A 24,555-nucleotide genomic window follows, 5' to 3' on the forward strand; every position below is an offset into this window, starting at 1 on the left:
TCATTTTTGTTGCTAATTCATAACTGTAATTTTGCTACTGTTATGAATAGTAATATAAATGTCTGTGTTTTCTTATGGTCTTAGCTAACCCAAGGAGTCACAAGCCACAGTACTGCTGACTGAAAAAAACTCAGCATGAGCACATGAAACATTCCTACTGTACTCAAAATGGTCCTCAATACACATGTTGAAGCTATTTTGTGTTTTATGATGAGCATCATGTAGCAGAGCTGACTGCAGTGTGGTTATTTAAAAATGTTTCTAATCAGCTTCTATTCTGTGTAACAATCAATGCCCTCCAATGTCACTCTGCTTCCCCTATATATGATTATACCGTTCTATTATGTGCCAATTCATTTTGTATCATCTTATTTTATTATATAGGACAGCTTCGTTCTCTGCCACTATATGCAACAGTGCCTTAAATCTTTCCGGGCTTTAGTTTTCTAGTGCATATGTACATCCCACCAGTTAGCTCTCTGTGCCACTCATCTCAGTCTCTGCTGTAAGTTCCACTAAAGATTGTTCCTTCAGTCATGGTCTTTGATGCATCGTTTCCCAGCTTTCCAAAGGATGTACAAAGCCACCTTTACAGCAATAACAATCAACTGATCAACTATGCCACTTTAGTTCTTTAGAAAGCTAAAGTCATAGGCCATTAACTCACTGGACACCCCAGGAAAGCTAGGACTATTTTCTAAAGAGTGGCAAGACAAGAGCTCTCATTCCGTATGGGCAGAAGCTACCACATAGGAGACACAATTTCTTGAAAGGTATTCAAGCATGATGTGGACTATGATGAGATCCTCAAGTCCTCTGGAGTAACATAGTCTTATTCTCCAAAGGACTGTGCTCTGTAGCCCTTGTAAGTAAGGGTGCTCTTAAGAAAGCCAAGAAACAGAAAAATCATGGGAAAACCTTCCTTACCATGTAGATCTGGGAAAGATGGGGCTTTGGTAAAGACTTGTAGCTTTCTGGGTCCTCATTGCCCATATTCCATGTATATCAGGTGATAAACCTCAAAGGGGAAGATGCCAAACCTTGTCACCCTCATAATACCAGTGAGAAACCCCTGGGTTTCAAAGAAGGGAATAGTAAAGAGGCCTCTTCCGAAATAGAGGCGTCAGGACATTAATGGTTTTCTGCCACGGGGAGGAGGGCAGGGTGCCTGAGAAGACCCCTCCCAAGATCTAGAGCCACACTCATGTCCATGATTCCAGTTGAGTCAGAGCAGCAGAGACCCTTCTACCTCAGCCTAATTGTTGTTAGGCAACATGAAAAGCTGGGCCAGGAGAGAAACTCTTACGAGGTGGCCATGAGAAAAAAAAAAAAAAAAGATTGAAAGTTGAGTAGAATAGCATCTTGTTTCCCCACCCCATCCATAATCATAAGTAGTCATTAAACGTTTGTAGTCTGCCATACTCTTAGAGTAACCATAATAACATTCACTCCAACTACATTCTGATTGGTATAACAGAACTTCCTGACACATATACTAAAAGCCCAGCCAACAAAAGCCAAGGCACAAACACTCTGCTCATTCCCTGCTAGCTCCATATGATCTGTAGATTTCAACAAAATTACAAGGCACACAAAAGAAAAAGTGCATACAGTGAAGTAAACATTTCTGTGTTTTTGTTTGTTTTTTGTTTTTGTTTTTTAAAGAACTCAGTTGTGTCACATGATGTTCTTCTGGAAGCTGTCTTGTGAGAGGGCATGCAATGTTTTGTTGAAAACAGACACGAGAGAATGTGTGATGTTTAGAAATAATATAAATATAACCCCACAAACAGTGAGAGGAGGCTCTTGCCTTGCTAGGACATGTAATGCTTATCTGGTTTCACTTATTTGCTGGTCTTTGCTAGTCTTTGTCTTCACTTTGTAAAAAGAAATGTGCCAAAAAACTTCTTGTGGTCTTCTGATTAATATTGGCAGCTTTTGCTGACTTGTGCAGATTTGGAGGAATCTCACTGTTTCTGTTGGATTGAGCCACCACTACTGATTCATGTTTGGTGTTTGCTATTGAAATGGACTGCTGGTACCCTGACAATGATGAGTGAAATTTCTCCAAGGAAGTTCTTCTAAACAGGTCCATAACCCCCTTTTCCTATCAACCTTCTTTCACCCCTACCTCTGGTTGATGGGCTAGAAGGGAGGTTGAAGCATTTAAGAAATATTAAACAATCAAACAAACAAACAAACAAACTAGGTTTGGAAAAATCTAAGCCTAAACCACTATTATAAAGTGATGTGATTGACAGAACCAAATACAGTAGTGACACATGTTGGAACCATCAGCTAGGGTTGTCATGGTACTTACTGTTAAGATACTCAAGAGCTGTAGTAGAGAACATGGTCTTTCCTGTTGGAAGGTGAGTTGTTTCAACAGAAAAATGGAGTTTAAGAAAATTGGATGACAATTTTCAGGAGTGTTGGTAGACATGGTGTGAAGATATGAAGCAGAGGTTGATGTTTTGGGAGCACAAAGTTGGATGTGGTACCTACCAAAGGGAGCTTACCCTAGTCTGGGCAGATGACTTTAAACATTCAGTACTAATGAATTCTACTGGTCTGGTGACTGGAGTCTGTTTCTCAAGGCAAGACTTCCAGAGATTTATATGGCTCTGTGCTGGACACCAAGCACCATCCTGCCCATCATGAAGCAGTCCTTGAAAGTCTGTCAGCACTGAGAGGCTGAGCTCTACTAGCCCCACACTTATTAATTTGAAAATTCATATCTCACATGTTTCCCTTTGTTGCCAGAGATCCCTGTCCCTCAGCTATGTAGTCCACACCAGCTTAGAGCTTCCTCCATTTGGGAACCAAAGAGGCCCTTTATGTTCCAGTCAGTATGATGCAAGGAGAGGGGGCCAGAGTTGGTAGGAGCCAATGGAAAAGGTCTTTACCAAGCAGTGATGAGGACTCAGCATGGCCACCTTCTCCTTTCCTGCTTCCCGATCCTAATGTTTCCCTAGTGCCAGACACACCCCAATGCTCAAAATAAAGTACCACATAAGCTCTTGCCCTTGGCCAATCCAGCCACCGAGGATGAGGATGCTGATGTGAAGAGGTTTCCATCTGTGCAGTGCTGTGAGGACAGAGGAGGGGAGCTGTGCTTGGGAAAGAGCCTTCCTGTGGAAACATGTGTCCTGCAATTATGCAAGGCTATATGCTACCTCCACCCCTGCCAACTAAAGACACATTTGACTCTTTCCAGTGGCTTTCTCATTACATTTTATTCTTTCAATTGCTGGATTAAGAAATAATTTTTCTAACCCTGCTAATGATGTGGGAGTCTAGGAAATTCAGCCTCAGGAATATGGTAGAAGGCCTTGCATGTTAGTGAGGTTCTCCATGGTCCCTTCCATGTTGATGAGGTTCTCCATGGTCCCTTCCATGTTGATGAGGTTCTCCATGGTCCCTTCCATGTTGATGAGGTTCTCCATGGTCCCTTCCATGTTGATGAGGTTCTCCGTGGTCCCTTCCATGTTGGTAGGATTCCCCATGGTCATGAGTATGTAACTGGTGATTGTTTTTGCTCATCTAGCTCATTCACTTATTCAGTAAACTGTGAAGTGCTCCCTTGGGTCTTTTTCTTACTTTCCTCTCTAAGTCACTGCTGACACCACTTGGTCAGGTTTAAGCACTGATGGCTGGCTCAAGAGTTTCCATTTTGTCTGGGTCTCTTTCTAACTTCTCTACCTCTCTCTGGCAGGAATCTTCTTTCTGTATATCTCTTAATGCAGACTCCACCATTCATTTCCTGATGATCATCTTTCCCTGTAGCTGACTTCTTTCGCAAGACTTTACCTAATACTAACAATTTTCTGTTGTACACACTCACACATGCACATATAAACACACATACACAGATTCACACACATATACACATAGAGAGACACACACACATGCATACATACCCGCATAAGCACACATGCATACACACACCGATTCTCTGTCTCCATTCATTTTTCATTCTCCAAATCTGTAGCTACAAGTTCCCTTATCTCTCCTGAATGGTTGTAGAAATTCAATTATGTCCAGAACCAAGCATTCCATATTTGCTTGATTACAGTAGCATTCGGCATGATGTTAGAAATGTGCTAAGTATTGTTTAATTATTTTATATTATTCGGTGAGTGTTTTTCCTGCATACATGTTTTTGTGTCATATGTGTGCATGTTACCTATGGGGGCCTGAAGAGAGCATTCAATCCCCTGGAACTGGGGTTACAGACAGTCATGAGCAACAATGTGGGTGCTGGGAATTGAACCTGGCTCCCTGGGAAAAGCAGCCAAGGCTCTTAACTATCGAGCATTTTCCCAGCCCTGAATACTAAGTACTGACTAACAGAGCTGTACCACCATTGGCTAATGTCCCTATCGCCATTCAGAAGGGCTCCTTTCCTTTCCTTTCCTTTCCTTTCCTTTCCTTTCCTTTCCTTTCCTTTCCTTTCCTTTCCTTTCCTTTCCTTTCCTTTCCTTTCCCTTCCTCTGTCCTCTCCTCTCCTCTCCTCTCCTCTCCTCTCCTCTCCTCTCCTCTCCTCTCCTCCTCTCCTCCTCTCCTCCTCTCCTCCTCTCCTCCTCTCCTCCTCTCCTCCTCTCCTCCTCTCCTCCTCTCCTCCTCTCCTCCTCTCCTCCTCTCCTCCTCTCCTCCTCTCCTCCTCTCCTCCTCTCCTCCTCTCCTCCTCTCCTCCTCTCCTCCTCTCCTCCTCTCCTCCTCTCCTCCTCTCCTCCTCTCTCCTCCTCTCCTCCTCTCCTCCTCTCCTCCTCTCCTCCTCTCCTCCTCTCCTCCTCTCCTCCCCTCCCCTCCCCTCCCCTCCCCTCCCCTCCCCTCCCCTCCCCTTTTTTTTTTTTTTTTAAATCTTGTCTCCTTTTGGTAACTTGGGCACAGGCATTGATTGGTGGCTGATGAAATATTATGGGGTATTCAAAGTTTTCTTGGGTGACTAATAAGCCATTCTTTTTTTTAGGTATTTTCTTCATTTACATTTTCAATGCAATCCCAAAAGTCCCCCATACCCCCCCACTCCCCTACCCACCCACTCCCACTTCTTGGCCCTGGCTTTCTCCTGTACTGAGGCATATAAAATACCTTGGTGTGACTAAACTAAGGAAGTGAGAGATCTGTAAGACAAGAACTTCAAGTTTCTGAAGAAAGAAATTGAAGAAGATCTCAGAGGATGGAAAGATCTCCCATTCTCATGGATTGGCAGGATTAATATAGTAAAAATGGCTATCCTGCTGAAAGCAATCTACAGATCCAATGAAATCCTCATCAAAATTCCAACTCAATCCATCACTGAGTTAGAAAGGGCAATTTGCAAATTCATCTGGAATGATATCTAGGATATCTAGGATAGCAAAAATTATTCTCAAAAAACAAGAACCTCTGGAATCACCATGCCTAACCTCAAGCTGTACTACAGAGCAATTATGATAAAAAACTGCATGGTATTGGTAGAGCTACAGACAGGTAGATAGATGGAATAGAATTGAAGACACAGAAATGAACCCACACACCTATAGTCACCTGATCTTTGACAAGGGAGCTAAAACCATCCAGTGGAAAAAAAGACAGCATTTTCAACAAATGGTGCTGGCACAACTGGCAGTTATCATGTAGAATAATGCAAATTGATCCATTCTTATCTTCTTGTACAAAGATCAAGTCTAAGTGGATCAAAGAACTCCACATAAAACCAGAGACACTGAAATTTATAGAGGAGTAAGTGGGGAAAACCTTCCAAGATATGGGCACAGGGGAAAAATTCCTAAACTGAACAGCAATGGCCTGTGCTGCAGAATCCAGAATCGACAAATGGGACCTCATAAAATTGAAAAGCTTCTGGAGGGCAAAAGACACTGTCAATAAGACAAAAAGGCCACCAGCAGATTGGGAAAGAATGTTTACTAATCCTAAATCTGATAGGGGACTAATATCCAATATAAAGAAAGGTCTCAAGGAGCTGAACACCAGAAATTCAAATAACCTCGTTAAAAAAATGGGTTACAGAGCTAAACAAAGAATTCTCATCTGAGGAATATCGAAGTGCTGAGAAGCACTTGAAGAGATGTTCAATATCCTTGAATCATCAGGGAAATGCAAATCAAAACAACCCTGAGATTCCCTCTCACACCAGTCAGAATGGCTAAGATCAAAAATTCAGGTGACAGCAGATGCTGGCAAGGATATGGAGAAAGAGGAACACTCCTCCATTGCTGGTGGGAATGTAAGATTGTACAACCACTCTGGCAATCAGTATGGAGGTTCCTCAAAAAACTGGGCATAGTACTACCACTAGTTCCACCAATACCTCCCCTGGGCATATACCCAGAAGATGTTCCAACTGGTAATAAGGACACATGCTCCACTTTGTTCATAGCAGCCTTATTTATAATAGCCAGAAGCTGGAAAGAACCCAGATGCCCCTCAACAGAGGAATGGATACAGAAATTATGGTACATTTACAAAATGGATGACTACTCAGCTATTAAAAACAATGAATTTATGAAATTCTTGGGCAAATGGATGTATCTGGAGGATATCATCCTGAGTGAGGTAACCCAAACACAAAAGAAGTCACTTGATATGCACTCACTGATAAGTGGATATTAGCTCAGAAACCTAGAATTCCCAAGATACAACTTTCAAAACACAAGAAAATCAAGAAGGAAGACCAACATGTGGGTACTTCATTCCTTCCTAGAATAGGGAATAAAATATCCATGGAAGGAGTTGCAGAGACAAAGTTTGGAGTTAAGACAAAAGGATTGACCATTCAGAGACTGCCCTACCCAGACGTCCATCCCATAATCAGCCACGAAACTCAGACACCATTGCATACACCAGCAAGATTTTCCTGAAATGACCCTGATATAGCTGTCTCCTGTGAGGCTTTCCCGTGTCTGGCAAATACAGAAATGGATGCTCACAGTCATCTAAAGGATGAAATACAGGGCCCCCAATGTAGGAGCTAGAGAAAGTACCCAAGAGCTGAAGGGGTCTGCAATCTTATAGGTGGAACAACAATATGAACTAATCAGAACCCCCAGAACTTTTGTCTCTAGATGCATATGTGGCAGAAGATGGCCTAGTTGGCCATTATTGGGAAGAGAGGCCCCTTGGTCTAGCAAACTTTATATGACCCAGTACAGGGGAAAGCCAGGGCCAAGAAGTGAGAGTGAGTGGTTAGGGGAGCTGGGTTGGGGAAGGTATAGGGGATGTTTGGGATAGCATTTGAATTGTAAATGAAAAAAATATGTAATACAAAAAGAAAATAAAAAAACTATTTTCAATAGACATTAAAAACGGAAAAAATAAAAAAGAAATGATGATAAATCCAGAAAATTACTTGGGAAAAGAAAAACCCTTACTCATGAGTTTACATGTTGATACATCTGCTCTGTAAACCAATGTGGGGAAATCTCAAAGATCTAAAAGTAAATCTACATATCACTCAACATTCCACTCTTTTACCTATGGTCCAATGGAATGACATCCAACTACAGAGAAATCTGCTGAGCTATGTTCATTGGCACTGTAGTCACAATAGGTAGGGAATTTAAACCATCTAAATGTCCTTGAACTGATGAAAAGATAAGGAAACAGGGCATAAACACACAAGGCATTATTCAATTGTGAGGAAAAATGAAATCAAGAAAGTTTCAGCTAAATGCATGAACCTAAAAAATACACTGAGTGATATAAACCATACACAAGAAGAACAAACTCCACATGATGTTGATCATTTGTGTTTCCTATCTCCCAATCTTTAGATGTAAGTTCATAACTTGGAGTAACTATAGAAGATATGAAAGAAAAGGAAGACTATATATGAAAAGAAGAAGGTCTAGAGAGAGCTATAGCCGGGTACAGGTGATATGAAGGAAAGAATGGAAAAAACAGAAGTGTAGTTGTTGAAGGAGGAGAAAGAACATTGCAGAGGAAGAGAGGGAACATCAATGGGAGGAGAGGCCCTTGGTCCTGTGAAGGCTCTATGCCCAAGTACAGGGGAATGCCAGGACCAGAAATGGGAGTGGGTTGGTTGGGGAGCAGGGGCAGCAGGGTAGGATTAGGGGGGGTTTGGAGAGGAAACTAGGAAAGGGGCAACATTTGAAATGTAAATAAAGAAAATATACTTGAGAAAATATAAAAAGTATACAATGTTATATTTATCTAAAATTGCATGCATACACACACACAAACACACACACACAAACACACACACATAATGTATGTGTGAGTGTGTGTGTATATATATATATATATATATATATATATATATATATACATACATAATTACTTGGTGTGATAATGCTTCCCTCAGGAACTATAGACTACATAAAAAAATACATATTACAAGGCATAGAAAACCTCCTTTGGGTTGATGGTTAAGGGAGCCCAAGGGACAATACAAGTAATCAACTGCTTTCACCCTGTTTTGTCTCCTAAAACTTGAAGGTAAATACCTATTGGTGAGCACACTATACAGTTTGAGAACAGGACTTAGGGGAAGTGAGATGGGTGTGTTCCAGAAGCCTTCTTCCTGAGAACCTTTAGAGAAGTTAAATAAACATCAACAAAGCAGAACACATAAATTACTCACACACACAAATACACATGCACAAACACACAAACACTCACACACACACATATACTCACACACACACAAAGTCTTGATATAGCTGAAGGAGAAAGTTTACAGGAACAAGAAAGTAGAAAAACAGGAAACAGAAAATCCCTTCAGTTATTTTATAAATATTAAGTTATTCTGAATTCAAGAATATTAAAGGTCGGGGAAGGACTGGAGGAGCTGAAAGGGCTTGCAAGCCCTTGGGAAGAACAACAAAATCAACCAACCAGATTCCCCCAGAGCTCCCAGGGACGAAACACTAACCAAAGAAGACCCATGGTTCCAGCTGCATATGTACCAAAGGATGCCCTTATCTGACATCAATGAGAGGGGATTAATTCTTTCACACATTAACTCTCCGATTCATCTCCAGGCTGAGTCAGTTCCATTCAGTAAATACTTACACAGTCACCTGGAACAAGTACTTCCACAATATATTCTTAGATCTTCTATGGCAAAAGGGGAGCTTCAATTGTCCTTCCTAATTAGCACCAACAAAACACAGCAGTTTATATTCAAGGACAACCGCATCTATCAAAAGCTATTTCCCAGAGTGACATGGAAGGTCATTATATCTGGTGTGTGGTTATCACTGATGCTGTATTGCAAGCAAAACTGAGGCACATGACTCTGGCCTTCCTGATTTATTTTATATTCTTTTGTGATTGTTTTTACTTCCTCAGCAGCTGCACTGCAATGACTGTATATTACTCAATGTTTGGCTACAGAGCCATGGATGGATGTGTGTTACAGAGTACTTTATGTTAGGAGTAGGAGAATTCATGACAGCATGGATACAGTATGGAGGTGAATACGTCTTAAAGTGTGTGTACATGGGGTAAGCCACATGATCCACATACAAGAGACCATCGCCTTGTGTATCCCTAGGTGGCTATGACTTCACACATATACAGGAAAGGATAGCTGGGTCTGGGTTTAGTCAGAGAAGATGCAACTGACCCTAAAGAGACTGAGGTCTCTGGAAGTTTAGAGGTCTGGTGGGGTGGGTTTGGGGAACATCGTGGACAGAGGAGGGACAGGGGAGGAAGTATGGGATGTGGAAGAGACAGAGGGTAGATCTGGACTTTAAAAGAAAAATCAAAAGTAAAACAAAAGCATAAAAGTTTTATTTTTTGCCGGGAGTAATGGCACACGCCTTTAATCCCAGCACTCGAGAGGCAGAGGCAGGTGGATTTCTGAGTTCGAGGCCAGCCTGGTCTACAAAGTGAGTTCCAGGACAGCCAGAGCTACACAGAGAAACCCTGTCTCGAAAAACCAAAACATAACAAAATTAGTGTTATTTTTCTTGTGTTTCAGACTTGCTTTTCTTTCTAAGCAGAGTAAGTTTGTCACCTTTCTGGATAGACAGAATTAATAGGAGCTAGAAAGTTGAAAGCAAAGATGGCTATTATACCAGCATGGGTTCAGCACATCACCACATCAAGGACAGGGTGAGGGAGTGGGCTGTGGAGCCAGCTGGAGAGCCACAGCCTCATGACTGGACCCTTGAGAGTACCAGGCTCCCCAGTGCCTCATTCAGTCCTCACTCACCTCACAAGGTGAGGACTTGCTCACTCTTGCTTGTAGGGAGTAGAGCATTGATCACTTTGACCACTAGGGGGAGCAGTGATGAGGGGTCAGGACTAATTCAAAGGTGTATATGGGCAGATGGTCTGTTACCCTGCCAGCTGGGTGTGGTATCAGAGAAGGAAGAGTGGGTGACCATAATCAGACTGACATTTTCTCAGCGCCATGCTCTAAGTACAGCCTTGGGCAAGTGGGTCCATCATACTGAGCTTTGGCTTCCTTATCTGTCATTGATGATAAGAATCCAGACCTCACATTGATGTTGTTTAAGTGAGATGCTTTGACAGCTGCCTAGCTATTGAAAAGAGATCAATATTATTGCTTATTACAGTGTAGACCCAGGGCCTTCCCTGGGAATAACAACAATAACGATTATGTTAGCAGCAATAGAAGTAAACGAAGGAATTATTATTAGATTTTTCCCATCTTTTCTTTCAGTCAGGTCCAAGTTTAGGAGTGCAGGGGACTGGGCCTGGAGACTGCTGTAGCTGGTTGAGATTCACAGTTGCTTAGCTAGCCCCTGTGGATAAACAGGGAAAGCCACTTTTGGCTACTTAGGTCCAAAGCATGCATAGGTAGGATAGCCTCTACTAGTCACTTGCATGGTGGTGGCTGTCTTGGGTTGAATCTTTGTCCATTGCACTGCAGCTCAAGGCTTTTCTTAGGATTAAATCAGGGAGAACTTAGGGGGATTTGACCAAGAAGAGACTTTTATGAGATGTGTAGCAAATCCCAACTGTGACAGGCAGGTTTGTTATGAATACCTTCTTTATATACAGTACTGGAAATGCCCAAGTCACTTCTCCTTCCACAGTAGGCCACACAGCATGGTAATTCACTTTATGTTGCCTTCCTTTCTGGAGTTAAAATTCCATGTAAAGAAGAAAATAGATCCTATGACATCTGAACTCTTAAAATTGATCTGTGTGGATGGGTTTTTTTTTGTTATTTATTGGTAATATTTTTGGTTTCTGAACCTGTTTTGTTTGCAAGAGGAGTATGTATTCTACAGGACTGTGACTGTAGCTATTCTGAATTTGGGTGCAGGGAAGCATGTTTCAATATGCCATTCTTACAGTAAACTTTTTTATAACCCAAATTAAATAACTATGTACAAATTACAGAAGCTGACAGAAAAGTCTCCTACATGTACAAATATGGATAAGAGTAGACACAGCAGGGGATAATAGGTGTGTATGCTGAGTGCTTACAGAAGCTGGCCTGCCCTAGGCCACCCAATACTCTTCCAGATTTCCCCATTACTGTTGTGCTCACCTTGTCCAGCAAGAAAAGATGCAACAAGGTCAGATTCTTCTCAACAGCTTTCTTTATTTCAGGAACACCTCCATGCTACTGGGGAACTCAGGGAAACCCCTGGAGGACCGCCTATATCCACCCCAGCACTGTGGAGAGCTATGTGTCCTCCTGGGATTTGTCAGTATGTCGGACCCTTTGATGTGTAACACCCTCTCAGAGGGTTTGGCGCCAGATTCGGGCTGGAACCTGTGCAATGGCTTTGTTTAAGGCACTGGTGTACTGGAGGTCCAGGGCATCTTTTGGGTGTGCGGCTGCCTACACATTACACCCTTCACTTCACCACCTACCCTGTTCTTGTGTTAAGACTCCCACTTTGCAACAAACTTATCACACAGGGATTTTACACAGTTTGGGGAGGGCTTGGATCACAGGCAAAAAAACAGGTCATGAGGGATCTTTTTTTTTTTTTTTCAAGTAGAACAGTTTGCTACTATGCTTAGAACAAAAAGAAATACATTATTGTAGCTTATAGCAAAAAAATAAACAAAAGAACAAAAAAGAAAAACAGCAAAACATAAAATCAAAACCCAATCCATGCTAAAGTGGTCAGGGACAGGAAAGACGATCTCATTAACCTTTTGTGGCCAGCCCCATGTAGCACTATTGCCCTGTTTCCCATGGTTAGCTGATGCCAGGCTGTTCATACTTCCAATGCCATCCACCACCTGTGGCTAGCCTCCAGTGAGCTGGCTGCCACTCACACTTCCCCTTTACCTCTTAAAATAATAACATGAAACCCTTGTAATATGCCAGACAAATTTATTAGGGGAAATCTACAACCACAAAATGCCCATGTAAACAATGCAAAACTCAACACATACAAATACAACCTGCACACTTAGATCAGGAAAATGTACCTACATTACTCTATTTCCCATTTATGAAATCCCCAGTTACATATGGCCCCTAGAGCCCCGTAGTCCAGCACCATCTTCCTATTCCTCCTTATTTTGTCCTTCATTCCCTCTCTCTTCTCCATCTCACTTCCCCTCTCTAAAAATCTCAGCTCTGCCTTTCTTCCCCCTGCCCAATAAGAGCCTCTAGCCTTATCTGATCAATTAAGATTTCACCTGACTGCACCTGTTTTTAGGGACTCTTGAGGGAGCAGAGCACACAAACAGCAATATTCCTTCCACCCCTTTTTGTTCACTTAAAAGGCTCTGAACACAGAAATAGCAGTGGTAATATCAGAGCCGTGTATACATGCCTGGCAGCCTAGGACACTGAGTGTGGGCAGGTCAGGCACTGTACCTACAGATCTTCTGAGATTCTCCACTCAAGTGGATTTGATCCTGTTCATCTAATACAGCATATTCACTGGAAGGGCAAAAGCCAACGGCAGGAAGTGTGGGGATGCCTGACAGGTTAGAACATCTCCTTCTCAGAAGAAGACCCACATGGTACCTAACAATCATCTCCAGGAATGGTTGTGATTCCATCTATGCTCTGAGGGAAATGTCCCTCAGGAGGAGCCACATACAGTATTATATTCAGTAGGAAAAACACCCATTCACATAAATGTTCAACATAAGTCTAATCAGCAACAGCAAAACAAAGCAAGTTTATGGTCAAGGACAACAGCATCTATTAAAAGCTATTTCCCAGCAAGAAATGGAAGGTCATTATGTCTGCTGTGTGGTTATCACTTGATGAAGATGAGCTTTGTGAATGCCTTAAAGAAACAGACAGACTAATGCTCTGTGGCAAGAAGCAAAGCTTTACTGATTTCTACAGCTTAAAAACACGGGTTATGACTTACTTTGCCAATTAGGCCCAAAAAATAACATTTTTACATAGTTGCACCGGGCAGACAATATTATCATTTTTGGAGTCATTTCCTCAGAAAGAGAACAAACTTCACAAGAAGAAACTGTTATCTGCAGACCCAAGGACATTTTCCTCTCCGGGTAAATATTAACTCTTGACTAGAAACAAGGAAAAACTCTAGCTCACAGAAAGCCATGTTTAGACATCCCTCCCTTTCAGGAGGGACGACCCCTGAACTTTCTCCCAGTTAATGGCTCTGACCTTTTCAGGCCAGAACCAAAGGGAAGCTATTGTTCCCCTCAATCACTGATGCTCTGTTGCAAGTAAACTGAGGCATATGGCTCTGGCCTTCCTGATTTATTTTGTATTCCTTTCTGAATGTGTTTATATCCTCAGCAGCTCTAGAACAATGATTGTATATTCCTCAGTATCTGGTTCACAGGATCATGAATGAATGTGTGTTACACAGTGCTATATGTTAGGAGTATGAGAATTCATGACACCATGGATGCAGTATGGCAGTGATTACATCACCAAGTGTGTGTCCATGGGGTAAATAAAATTATTGATACACAAAAGTTCATCACCTTGTATACCCCTAGGTGGCTATGACTTTACTATATAGCCCTGGCTGTCTTGAACTTACAAAATCCATCTCTGGATGTGAGTTCTAGGTCTACAGCAGGGGATAGAAAACCTGAATAAGGAAGATGGTCTCAAAAGTCACGACTTGCAAATCCATTTTTTGCATAAGAAATAGAATTTTTAAAAAATAGGTTTTACAATTTCAATTAATATAGAGATAAAGGCAAAAATAAACAATGAAATAAAAGAATAAGAACATATAACTTCTAAATAAAATATCAACAACTCTAAGAACAAAAAATGAAAACTTCAAACAAAACTATAAAAAAAATTATTGTTCATCTTTTTTCTTCACTTTTAGCAGCACAGACCTATAGTCTGTTACTCCTCTTGGACATTTGTTAGCAGTGCAGTCACCTCCGTTCTCTGCCAAGAGGAATTATCTGAAGAGAAAAGGGAATAACACCCTGAATCAGCCATGGCTTCCTAGTTAGGGCCTATTCCCACTCAGGACATGTGATATAAAGAGATTCATCTGAGGAAGATTCATCTGAGGAAGATTCTGGATGCTGGAAATCAGGGTCAGCAGGGGCCTCCTGGCATGACAACGCATTTTGCAAGATGGTCTCTTCTTTAGCTGTGGCCAATCCCAGCTCTCTAGCAGTTTCTGAGACCTGGGAAAGGAAGGCAGTTACTAAGACACAGGAATGGTGGGGAAAGGCATGGCAGCTGTCAGACCTTTATCTCCCAGTACCTCATCTTTACTGTACAGTCAACATTAATATTCAAACTGAAATTACTGATATGAAATCTGCAGATATGACCCAGAATTCACTCAAACCTCCACATAGCATTCCACCTATCTGAAGACATGCATGCAAGAATGTGACATGTTATTCACCTGTCACCCTGAGTGGACTGCAGACTAAAGCAGAGTTGAAAGGTTCACTTGCCAGTGATAATAGTGCCTCCAAAGAGGCTAATTCAGAGTCTCACAAGAGGCTAACTTCCCAGAATACTTGTGTGAAAAAAGAGCAAAGAACAGCTACATTCCATGAGGAGGGCGGCTGCTTGGAAGTATGGATTAGAAAGTTGGTGGGAGGAAGCAAAGATAGATTCTATTGTGCCAATTATCAGATAGTCATAGCCTGGCCGAATTGTTTGTCCCTACCTGATGTTCTTTAGTCTCCAGGTTGTTGGTCTTCTCCTGTTCTTCTGTACCACTCAGGTTCAACTCCATCAAACATTGACGAATGACGGCCCAATCAGCCAGTACTTCCTTCTTCTCCTGCTGCAATATTGCCAACTTCTTTTTTATGAGATTCTTCTCCAGCAGGAGCCGGCTGTGCAGGTTACTGGAAACACACTCTGCATGGTAAGTTCCTGCAGCCTCCTCCTCCCATTTCTACTTACAGGTCCCATTAACCTGACATGTACCCTGATTCCTGTGAAGACCTAATACAATCCACCAGAATACATCCATGACAGCTGTACAAACAGCAAATAGCCATTTCATGGAAGAAGAAATTTGTGCTGCAGTCCAAACACCAAAAGGGTCCATGTTTTTCCAAAAGAAACAGGGATCTCCATCTACTCATGACAGCCCATGCATTGGGACAATACCAATTAGTAGGGTGCAACTACAATCAGGGTAGTCATTAGAACCAAAGGGAGGGCGTTCTATCCTCATGTTACACCTCACTTAGCTCTGTAAAACCCTGCCTGAGCCCCACAGGCCCAGTACAACATAATAACCTTCTGATGATCTGAATCACTTGTCTGTTTAGAGGCTCCTGAGGATGCCTGGAGAACACTGGCAGTGGTAACAGTCTCCTAGAGACCTAGGAAAACTGAGTCCAAAAATCCAAGGGACACTGATGCCTAAAAAGCATAAAGTATAGAACCAGACCTGCAGTCTCCCGACCAGAAACAAAGGAAGGCAGAAATGGCCATTTCACAAGTGTTGGCCTCCCAGACAAGTACTTACCGATAGAAATTTATCTCCTTCATGAGCTCCTGCTTGTTCTCTCGGGCCTCCATGTTCTTGTTCTCTAATTCATGTAGGAATGTCATGATCTCCTTCTCCTTTAATTTCAGTTCTTTATAGTGTCCATTTGGCCTGTGGTAGGGCCTGGCCCCAGGAAGACAGAACTCCATAAACTTAGGCTTTTAGTAACACATGAACTCAGGCTGGGTCCTGGACTACTGCAGCCATGGAAACCACACACTGCATTCTAAATGCTGGGATTTTCTTAACCTTGGGAAACTGGCTATCCTGGCCCCTGAACACCAGAAGCTAGGCATCTAGATTGAGGGTGCCCTGGCTCCCTGCGTTACTCAGTAGGTCTGAAGGGCAGACTAAGCAGTTATGTTCTCAGGGGTCTAGGCTACAGGTCTTTACCCACCAAACAGCTGTGATGGTGTTTCCCCTGTTTCCATAAAAGGGATTCTATTTTTTTTTAATATATTTTTATTACATATTTTCCTCAATTACATTTCCAATACTATCCCAAAAGTCCCCCATAGTGACCCCACTTCCCTACCCACCCATTCCCATTCTTTTGGCCCTGGCATTCCCCTATATTGGGGCATATAAAGTTTGCAAGTCCAATGGGCCTCTCTTTCCATTGATGGCCGACTAGGCCATCTTTCGATACATATGCAGCTAGAGACAAGAGCTCCAGGGTTCTGGTTAGTACATCATGTTGTTCCAACAATAGGGTTGCAGATCCCTTTAGCTCCTTGGGTACTTTCTCTAGCTTCTCCATTGGGAGCCCTGTGATACATCCAATAGCTGACTGTGACGATGCCGGGGCCTAGCAAACACAGGAGTGGATGTCACAGTCAGCTATTGGATGTGTCATAAAAGGGATTCTAAATCCTGGATACCTAATACTGTAGAGACAGTTATTATATATAATTCTGTAGATGAGTCCAGACATCACCACAGATTTATAATCTGCCCCCAAAATACAAAAGTACTAACACATGTGACAACATAGTCAAAGTGCAATGCAATTTAAAGTGGGGACTACCAGGCCTCAGGACCCACCTCACCTGGATACTCAGGTAAGTAAATCCTCAGGCCAAAACACCTACCCCTAGATTCCAAATTGTGGAGAGAAATAAAAACATACAAAACATATTCACAGGTCTGTACCTGTGCATGCACATAGACTCACAGACTTAGACCTATACACAGGATGGAGAAACAAAGAGTGAGAGAATGAAAGAGAAAGAGAGACAGAGACAAAGGGAACACAATGAGAGGTAGAGTAATGCATGCAACATTACTGCCTCAGAGTATAAGGCACACAGACAAAGAGGAACAGGCATGAACTTCAGGCATTCTAATCAAGCACTGAGAAGAACCATGTGGGACCAGGCCCCTCCAGCTGCTACCTGGAGGTGCCAGCACTCAATCACGTGGGAGACAAGTAAAAACACAACTACAAACACACATCACCTAGAAACCTCCTGTCAAAGGCTTTCCAAATGAACCCTAGGAAATCATCACTGCCTCTTTCCCTGAGTTCTTCACTCAGATTCCAAGTTCCTCTTTTCAAGTGGAGGGAGCAGAAGAGTCTATTTCCCTTCTTAATCCTGACAAAACTTCAGGTGTGGCCATTCCTCTAATAAGTATATAGGGGCATGAAGTGAGGCCCAGTTATATTCTGGTGGTATAGCTTCCTAGAACCCACCCCTTTAAAAGCATAAGATGAAGGAGGCATTGCAGACCCCGGAATGACACCACAGGTATGGAGCAACGTATACCTCTTGTTCATGGATCCCTCGGTCACATAGATCAGGCGATCTCTCAGCTCATTTGTCTCCTGGGTAGTGAGCTGGATCTCTTTGATCAGCTCGTTCTCTTCCTTCTCAAACTGCTCCTTGCTCATGACAGGTATAGGGGATGATGTCTGTCTGTGAGCCACTGTAGGTAGATGAATACAAGAATACTTGATGTGAGAATGCAAAGAGTGTGGACTTACCAAAGAGAAGGAAAAAGGCCTGTAACCTAGTGACACCACCAAGAGATTGGTCCCAGCATGAGATTTCTTCTGAGTGGATCTCAGTTCTACCATCACTCTAGAGAGATCAGGTGATGTAAGTAGCCAGATGTATCCTCATTCCCCCTTAAACGTGCTTATGAGGACCAGAGAGATGTCTTCTTCAGGGAACAACTTGGCTTCAGAGCCCTGTGCTTTCACAAGTCAGACTACAAATTCACTATTAAAAGTATTTGAGATCTTGTGGATGCTCAGATATCCAACCTGTTACTCTAAGCCAAAGAATTGGCTTAATAAGTCAGGCAGGGGGAGAATATGTTCATCACATTGATCAACTTCCACCCTGAAACACAAAACATCCCAGAAATAAAAATAGAATCCCCCTCTGGGTCTATCAACTGCTTGTTCTTTGTTTACAGTATAGAAATGGCTGCCACCCACAATTGGTGATAAAGAAAGGTAAGGTAGGAACTGTCACAAACAGGAGGTCAGAGTAGTTCTGAGAACATGACATCATGGTCTGGAGCACCATTCTCTCCCTGTGACTAACGTCAGATAACTACAGGAGCTTAAAGAAGCCATGGACTGAAATGCAGGTATTCCCTCCCTCAAACTGGCATAGCTTAGACCCGCTGTCACTCCTGATGGTCTCATTCTGTCCCCAAGTAACACCCACAATACCCAGTGCAAGTCAAGACTTGAAGTTCATAGCCTAACAGCTTTGACCTTGCCAACTCCTGCCTTAGGGGATGGAAAAGTACTGTTCTGAAATCCTTGATGATTCAAGAATTGTGATAACCATGGAAGTTTTTTTGCTACCCAGAGTCTCCAGTTCCACATTACTAGAAAGGCCAACTCAGGCCACCCCTACCAGGAAGCTCAACATCCACTTCCCAGGACTTACTCCTCATTCGCCAAGTCCACCTCCTTCGTCCTTCATTACTCTCAGATGGAAGGCCAGCATCCTTCCTCCCCTCTCTGGTCTCTCTCCCATCCACATTGGTTCTCTGAAAAAGTCTACCAAGTCGGGCAAGCAGGGCCATCACTGCAATGTCCAGTCTCTGACTGAGAAATCTCAGTCAGCTTGTTGTAACTACAACACTGGTGACATCACAGAGGTTGCTTAGAACTCTCCAGGAGACAATAGAATGTCCAAGAAGGGACTGCTGATGTCATGGACTACATAAAGCCTTTGGTTCCCTGCTAATGTTCTCCCTGTACTGACAGGAAGCTGAGCTGCTCTGTCCTGGGGCATAGCCATTGAGCACATCCTCCTTCCAAAGCCAGGGTTTGCTCTAGGCTTGATTTACCACACCTAAGTAATTCCTATGTATCTAACTCTGTGTTTCCTTTCCAAACCCTTCTCAGAAATATCTCATCCTACCTTAAATTTTCCTCAATTAGCAATAGGAGCCATTAAAACTTAGTGAGAAATCATACCAGTTTGAATATGCAGCCAAAATCTACTCCTGTCTAATCATATACAGGTGCATGAAATCTCATCCATGTTGAGCCTTCAGGGCTGGTTGCAGTGTGGGTGTGTGTTAGGGACCACACTCATGAAGCCTTGTGTTTAGCATTTGAAATTTGCCTCAAGATCCCTTAGGAGGGAGACATGCAGTCATCATGCTTCTGACAACATTCTAGAGATCTTTTGGCAAAGGAAACTGAAATATGGAGCCACCAATGTGTGACCATCAGATTGTGTGGGGGCTTTTCTCACTGCACCAATCTCACCGATCAGTATTGCTTATAGCCCTCTGTGTGCTAGACCATGAGTTTCTGTATGAAATAAATAATATATTCAACAGAGGTGCGGATGTGCAGGCAGAAAGTATAGGGTAATACTATAGACATAGGTTAGTTGACTGGGCAAGGTACTAGCATCTTGTATTTGGGTTCATGTTTGGCCCCACAAACCACACAAAACCCAATTTCCGTCAAACATGAATGATTCATTAAATGCAGACCCTAAAGTTGATTGATCAGAACCATTGCTCAGGATTTGTGCCTGAGCCATAGCTCAAAAAATCTATCTTTGTTAAATTATAAAGACAGAAAAAAAAACCAAAAACCAAACCAACCAAACAAACAAAAACAAATGAAAAAACAAAATTAGTTCATTTAAAGTTAGGGAAGTATCCAGTGCTCTGTTCGGATCAGGCCATTTTAGATATAACTGCATATTGACCCTTAATTTGAGGGGTCCCATGGAATGGTTTATGTACCATTGTAAGATTAACAAACCTCATACAGAACACAACAGAATGTGGACACCATGACTTTGCTGAGTCAAGTTGTTTTCTCTGTTGATGATTGGCTGTCATATGACAGCAACTATCTGAAATAGGGGGCAGACATAGAAATCAATGACTTTTGCTATACTGTGCTGTACATGCCTTAGCATTAGATTATCCAGGTCTCTCACAATGACTAGTTATGTTTCCACAGTACTTGGAGGCCCCACTTGGAAGCTCAAATATAGGAAAGAGGAAGCAGAATTATCTGAGCTCAAGGTTAACTTGGTCCACATGGGGTATTTGAGACCCTGTTTCAGAAAACAACACCGAATCACACGCTACATCAAAGGCCTCAGTTACCAAGTCTTTTCTATTATAAAGAACTTACCATTCTCTCCCTTCCAGTCTTTCTTCCTGGGAAGATGGAGAAGTGAGAATGATCTTTCCATTCTAAGGACTATGTTCTCTGTTTCCCTTAGCCCATATTAGGAAAAAATTTAAGTGAGTATCATTATCTGAACAACTGATTAATAACCACTGTTGGTAGTGTGATACGGTGCTGATGACAATCTTATCTTCCTTTAGTGTTGCTGACCCAGCAGGAAGTATTAAGTGCTGAGGCCAAAGCTCAGAGAACCTTTCAAGTGGCTAGGCAGAAGCCATCAGAGACTCTCCACATCCTTGTCCTGAGATGAAATCCAGGAACACAATGTGAACTTGGTGGCCAATTTACCATACATCAAACTTCTACCTCCACCTTTCTATGTTCAGTACAGGAAAGTGTGCATGCACCTCCATGCCAGATTGATCTTGATATATGTCCCAGGGCGCAGACTTTTTAGAGAGTTGGTTGTAGTCAAGCAATTGGTGCCCTCAGTAAGATGTGAAGACTATCAATAATAAGTGACCACACTGTATTTGTTTAAACATTTGTTGATAATTGAGCATATCTGAGGAATTGGACACCAGCTCTGCGTCCTGGTCTTTTTGTGCCTATACCTTGCTCAAAAGGAAGGTGGGAGGACAACTTGGGTTCCTCTGCATGGATAGAGTGAGGTGAAATCGGCACCGACCAGTATGAGACACAGTGCTGAAGCCCTTTATTTCAAGTAAAACACACATTCTCTGTCCTCCTTGAAAGTGCTCCTGTTGAGGCCATGGACCTTGTATAAACATGCTAACATCATGCAGACATCTTTCCTAATGATACAAAGTTCTCTCTGGTAAGGCTTGCCCCCTTACCATATCTGTAGGAAATTTGTTACATGGCAGCCGTCAGTCTATTTCATGCTTTTGCCATAATATGCTTCCAAGTTGTGATGGTTTGTATACTCTTGTACCAGAGAGTGGCACCATTAGGATGGGTAGCATTGTTGGAATAGGTGTGACCTGTTTGCAGTAGGCATGTCAATGTGTGTGTGGGCTTAATACTCTCATCCTAGGTGCCTGGAAATGGGTCTTTTACTAGCAGCCTTTGGGTGAAGATGTGGAACTCTCAGCTCTGCTCTTGCCATGCCTGTGTGAATGCCGTCATGCTTGATGATAATTGACTGAGCCTCTGAACGTGTAAGCCTGCCCCAATGAAATGTTTTTATAAGTCTTGCCCTAGTCATAGTGTCTGTTCCCAGCAGTAAAACCATAACTAAGTCAGATGTTGGGACAGCCATTGAGGGAGGGGGCAAGCATGCGGCTGCTTGAGCGAGTTTGCAAGCTACTCCCCCATTGCACTACCCCTGTACTGGCCCGCCTCTGCTTGAGCTCTTGCTAAGCTGAGGGAGCTGCCATTTGCTGAGTGAGAGGCGCTGCCCTATGGCCAGAGTTGGAGCTAGCAAGCAAGATTGAAGCAAGCAAGAGTGAGTGAGTAATCACAGCAGGGAGATGTGCCCAGAGGAAGGCTGCATGGCCATGCTGGGCATGCTCTGCTCCTGGTGGGAAGTCCCAGCCATCGCACAATTCTGCTTGTTCTTTCACAAGGCGTTATGCCTGCTCAACTTCGAGATCGAGGAGTTAGAGGCAGCTCTTCACAGAGATGACTTGGTATTTATCAGTGATCTGATTGCCTGCCTGCTTCAAGGCTGCTATTAGCGAAGAGGTATCACGTCTCAGACATTCCACAGCTACTTGGAAGATATTGTTAACTAAGGTTGTGAGCTTGAAGAAGGAAAGCCCAATCCTCTGAGAGATCCCAGTTTTCAAAACTTCCTCTGCGTACAAGAGTAGAGATCCTGCATCTCCTCTGTGATTACCCGCTTGTTGCAGATGATGTCTTTGATCTTCTCAAGGGTCTGGATGCAGACAGTCTCCGAGTTGAACCTCTAGGTGAAGACAATTCAGGTGCACTGTACTGGTACTTCTATGGGACACAAATGTACAAAGAAGACCTAGTACACGGAAGGTCCAATGGAGAACTCTCCTTGAGCAGGGAAAGTGAAAGGCAAAAAAAAAAAAATGTCTCAAATGTTCCTGGAAAAACAGACAAAAGAAGAGGAAGGACTGCAAAACGAAAAAAAACTACAGGAGGAGATTATATCCAGTGAAAAGCAGGAAGAAAACTCCTTGACGTCTGACCTACACAAAAGCAATGGATTCGGAGGGGCAGGCCAAGGTACTTGGTGGATCCTGTGTCTAACAGAAGAATGGAGACAGGTTACTGAGAGCTTCCTGAGAGCCGAACTCTCTCCAAGAGCAGCAACTCTACAAGCTCCTTAGCAGGACTTCCTGCCTGAAATCTGCAACATGATTGCTCAGAAGGGAAAATGTCCACAGGGCACAAAGCCAGAGCTGCAACACAGGTTTATATCTGTCCACCTGCCCATCCAATTCATCAAGCTAGAGGAAACTCCCATGCTCACCAAGATAGAAAAACAGAAGCACAGGTGGGAGGAGGAGGAACGACCGATCTTTCTTGCAGTGCAGAAGAAGGAGCAAGATCAGATGTTAAAGGAGGAGAGAATGCAGGAAAAGGAGGAAAAAGGTCAAGGCAGTGGAAGTCTGGGCTAAGAGGAAAAAGCTCAGGGAAGAATGAGCATGGCTATTGGCTAAAGGCAAGGAGCTACTCCCAGAACTTTCCCATTTGGATCTGAATTCTCCTATGAGGGAATGGAAGAAGACCAAGGACCTCTTTGAATTGGATGACGATTTCACTGCCTTGTAAAAGTTCTAGATGTGGCGAAGGCTCACAAGAATTCCTGGCCCTTCTTGGAACCTGTGGATGAATCTTATGCCCCCAACTATTACCAGATTATTAAGACCCCCATGGATATTTCAAGCATGGAGAAGAAATTAAATGGAGGTTCATAGTTTACCAGGGAGGAATTTGTAAATGTCACGAAGACCATGTTCAAAAATTGCCGAAAATACAATGGTGACAGTAATGAATATACCAAGATGTCTGACAATTTAGAGCAGTGTTTCCATCGGGCCATGACAAAACACTTTCCTGGTGAAGATGGAGACACAGATGAAGAATTTTGGATCAAAGAGGATGAAAAATGCTAAAAAAGAAGGAGTCAGTCTGGTAGAAATAGTGGAAGCCATGTTTGGACTCTCTCAAGAAACACAGAAGTGTACAGCAGGAAACACCCACCAGTAAAGAATGGGGGAAAATCATTGCCCGCAGCACACTAAGCTGCCTCCTCAGGGGACAATCAGAGCAGCAGTTCCATACAACTCCCTCCAGAGGTCTGCACATCAAATGGCCAAGGCTTTTCTTGCCCCCTGCATTGTGGTAGGGTGCCTAGTCACGCATCCCTTTTAAACCAGATGAAGCCAGCAGCACCAGGAACGTTTGGCTCTCTTCAAGGATCAGAACCCATCAACTTACATGGCTCCTCTCGAATTCCAGAGGTGCCCCCAGAGGAGCCCTTGCAACACCCAACCTTTGCTATACAGTCTCCAGTTGGAATTAGTAACCATTGGGGATCCCTGCTCAGTGCTTCAGACCTTTCCAATATGGTGTCACATGTCCCATCCTTACAGCTTGGGCAGATGAATTGTCCCAGTCAAGTTGGAAACATGTATCCACCAGCTCCATTCCAGGCAGGATTTATTCCTTCTAGGCATGGTGGGACTCCAGCCCGACCCCCAGACTTTCCTGAAAGGTCTGAAATTCCTCCTGGTCATATTTATCATTCATACAAGTATCTAAATCGAGGACACCCTGCTGTTTGGAATGGGAACCATGGTACTGTAAACCCTGGATGTTTGGGGCCAGTTGAGAATCCCCACCTGGGTTCAGGAACCTCTCACCACCCTCATACCATTGGTCATGTGATGGATGGCTGAAAGTGATGAGACTACCTATCCCACCAAACCAGTGGACTAAACAGTCAAGCTTTCTACCTCATGGTGTTCCTTCCTCAGGGTATATGCAGCCACCCTGTAAGTCTGATGGACATGGTTTGCAGACACCTCC

The sequence above is a fragment of the Mus caroli genome, unplaced genomic scaffold, assembly GCF_978045245.1.
Source record: "Mus caroli unplaced genomic scaffold, Mus_caroli_1 scaffold_4, whole genome shotgun sequence".
In the NCBI taxonomy this organism is placed as follows: Eukaryota; Metazoa; Chordata; class Mammalia; order Rodentia; family Muridae; genus Mus; species Mus caroli.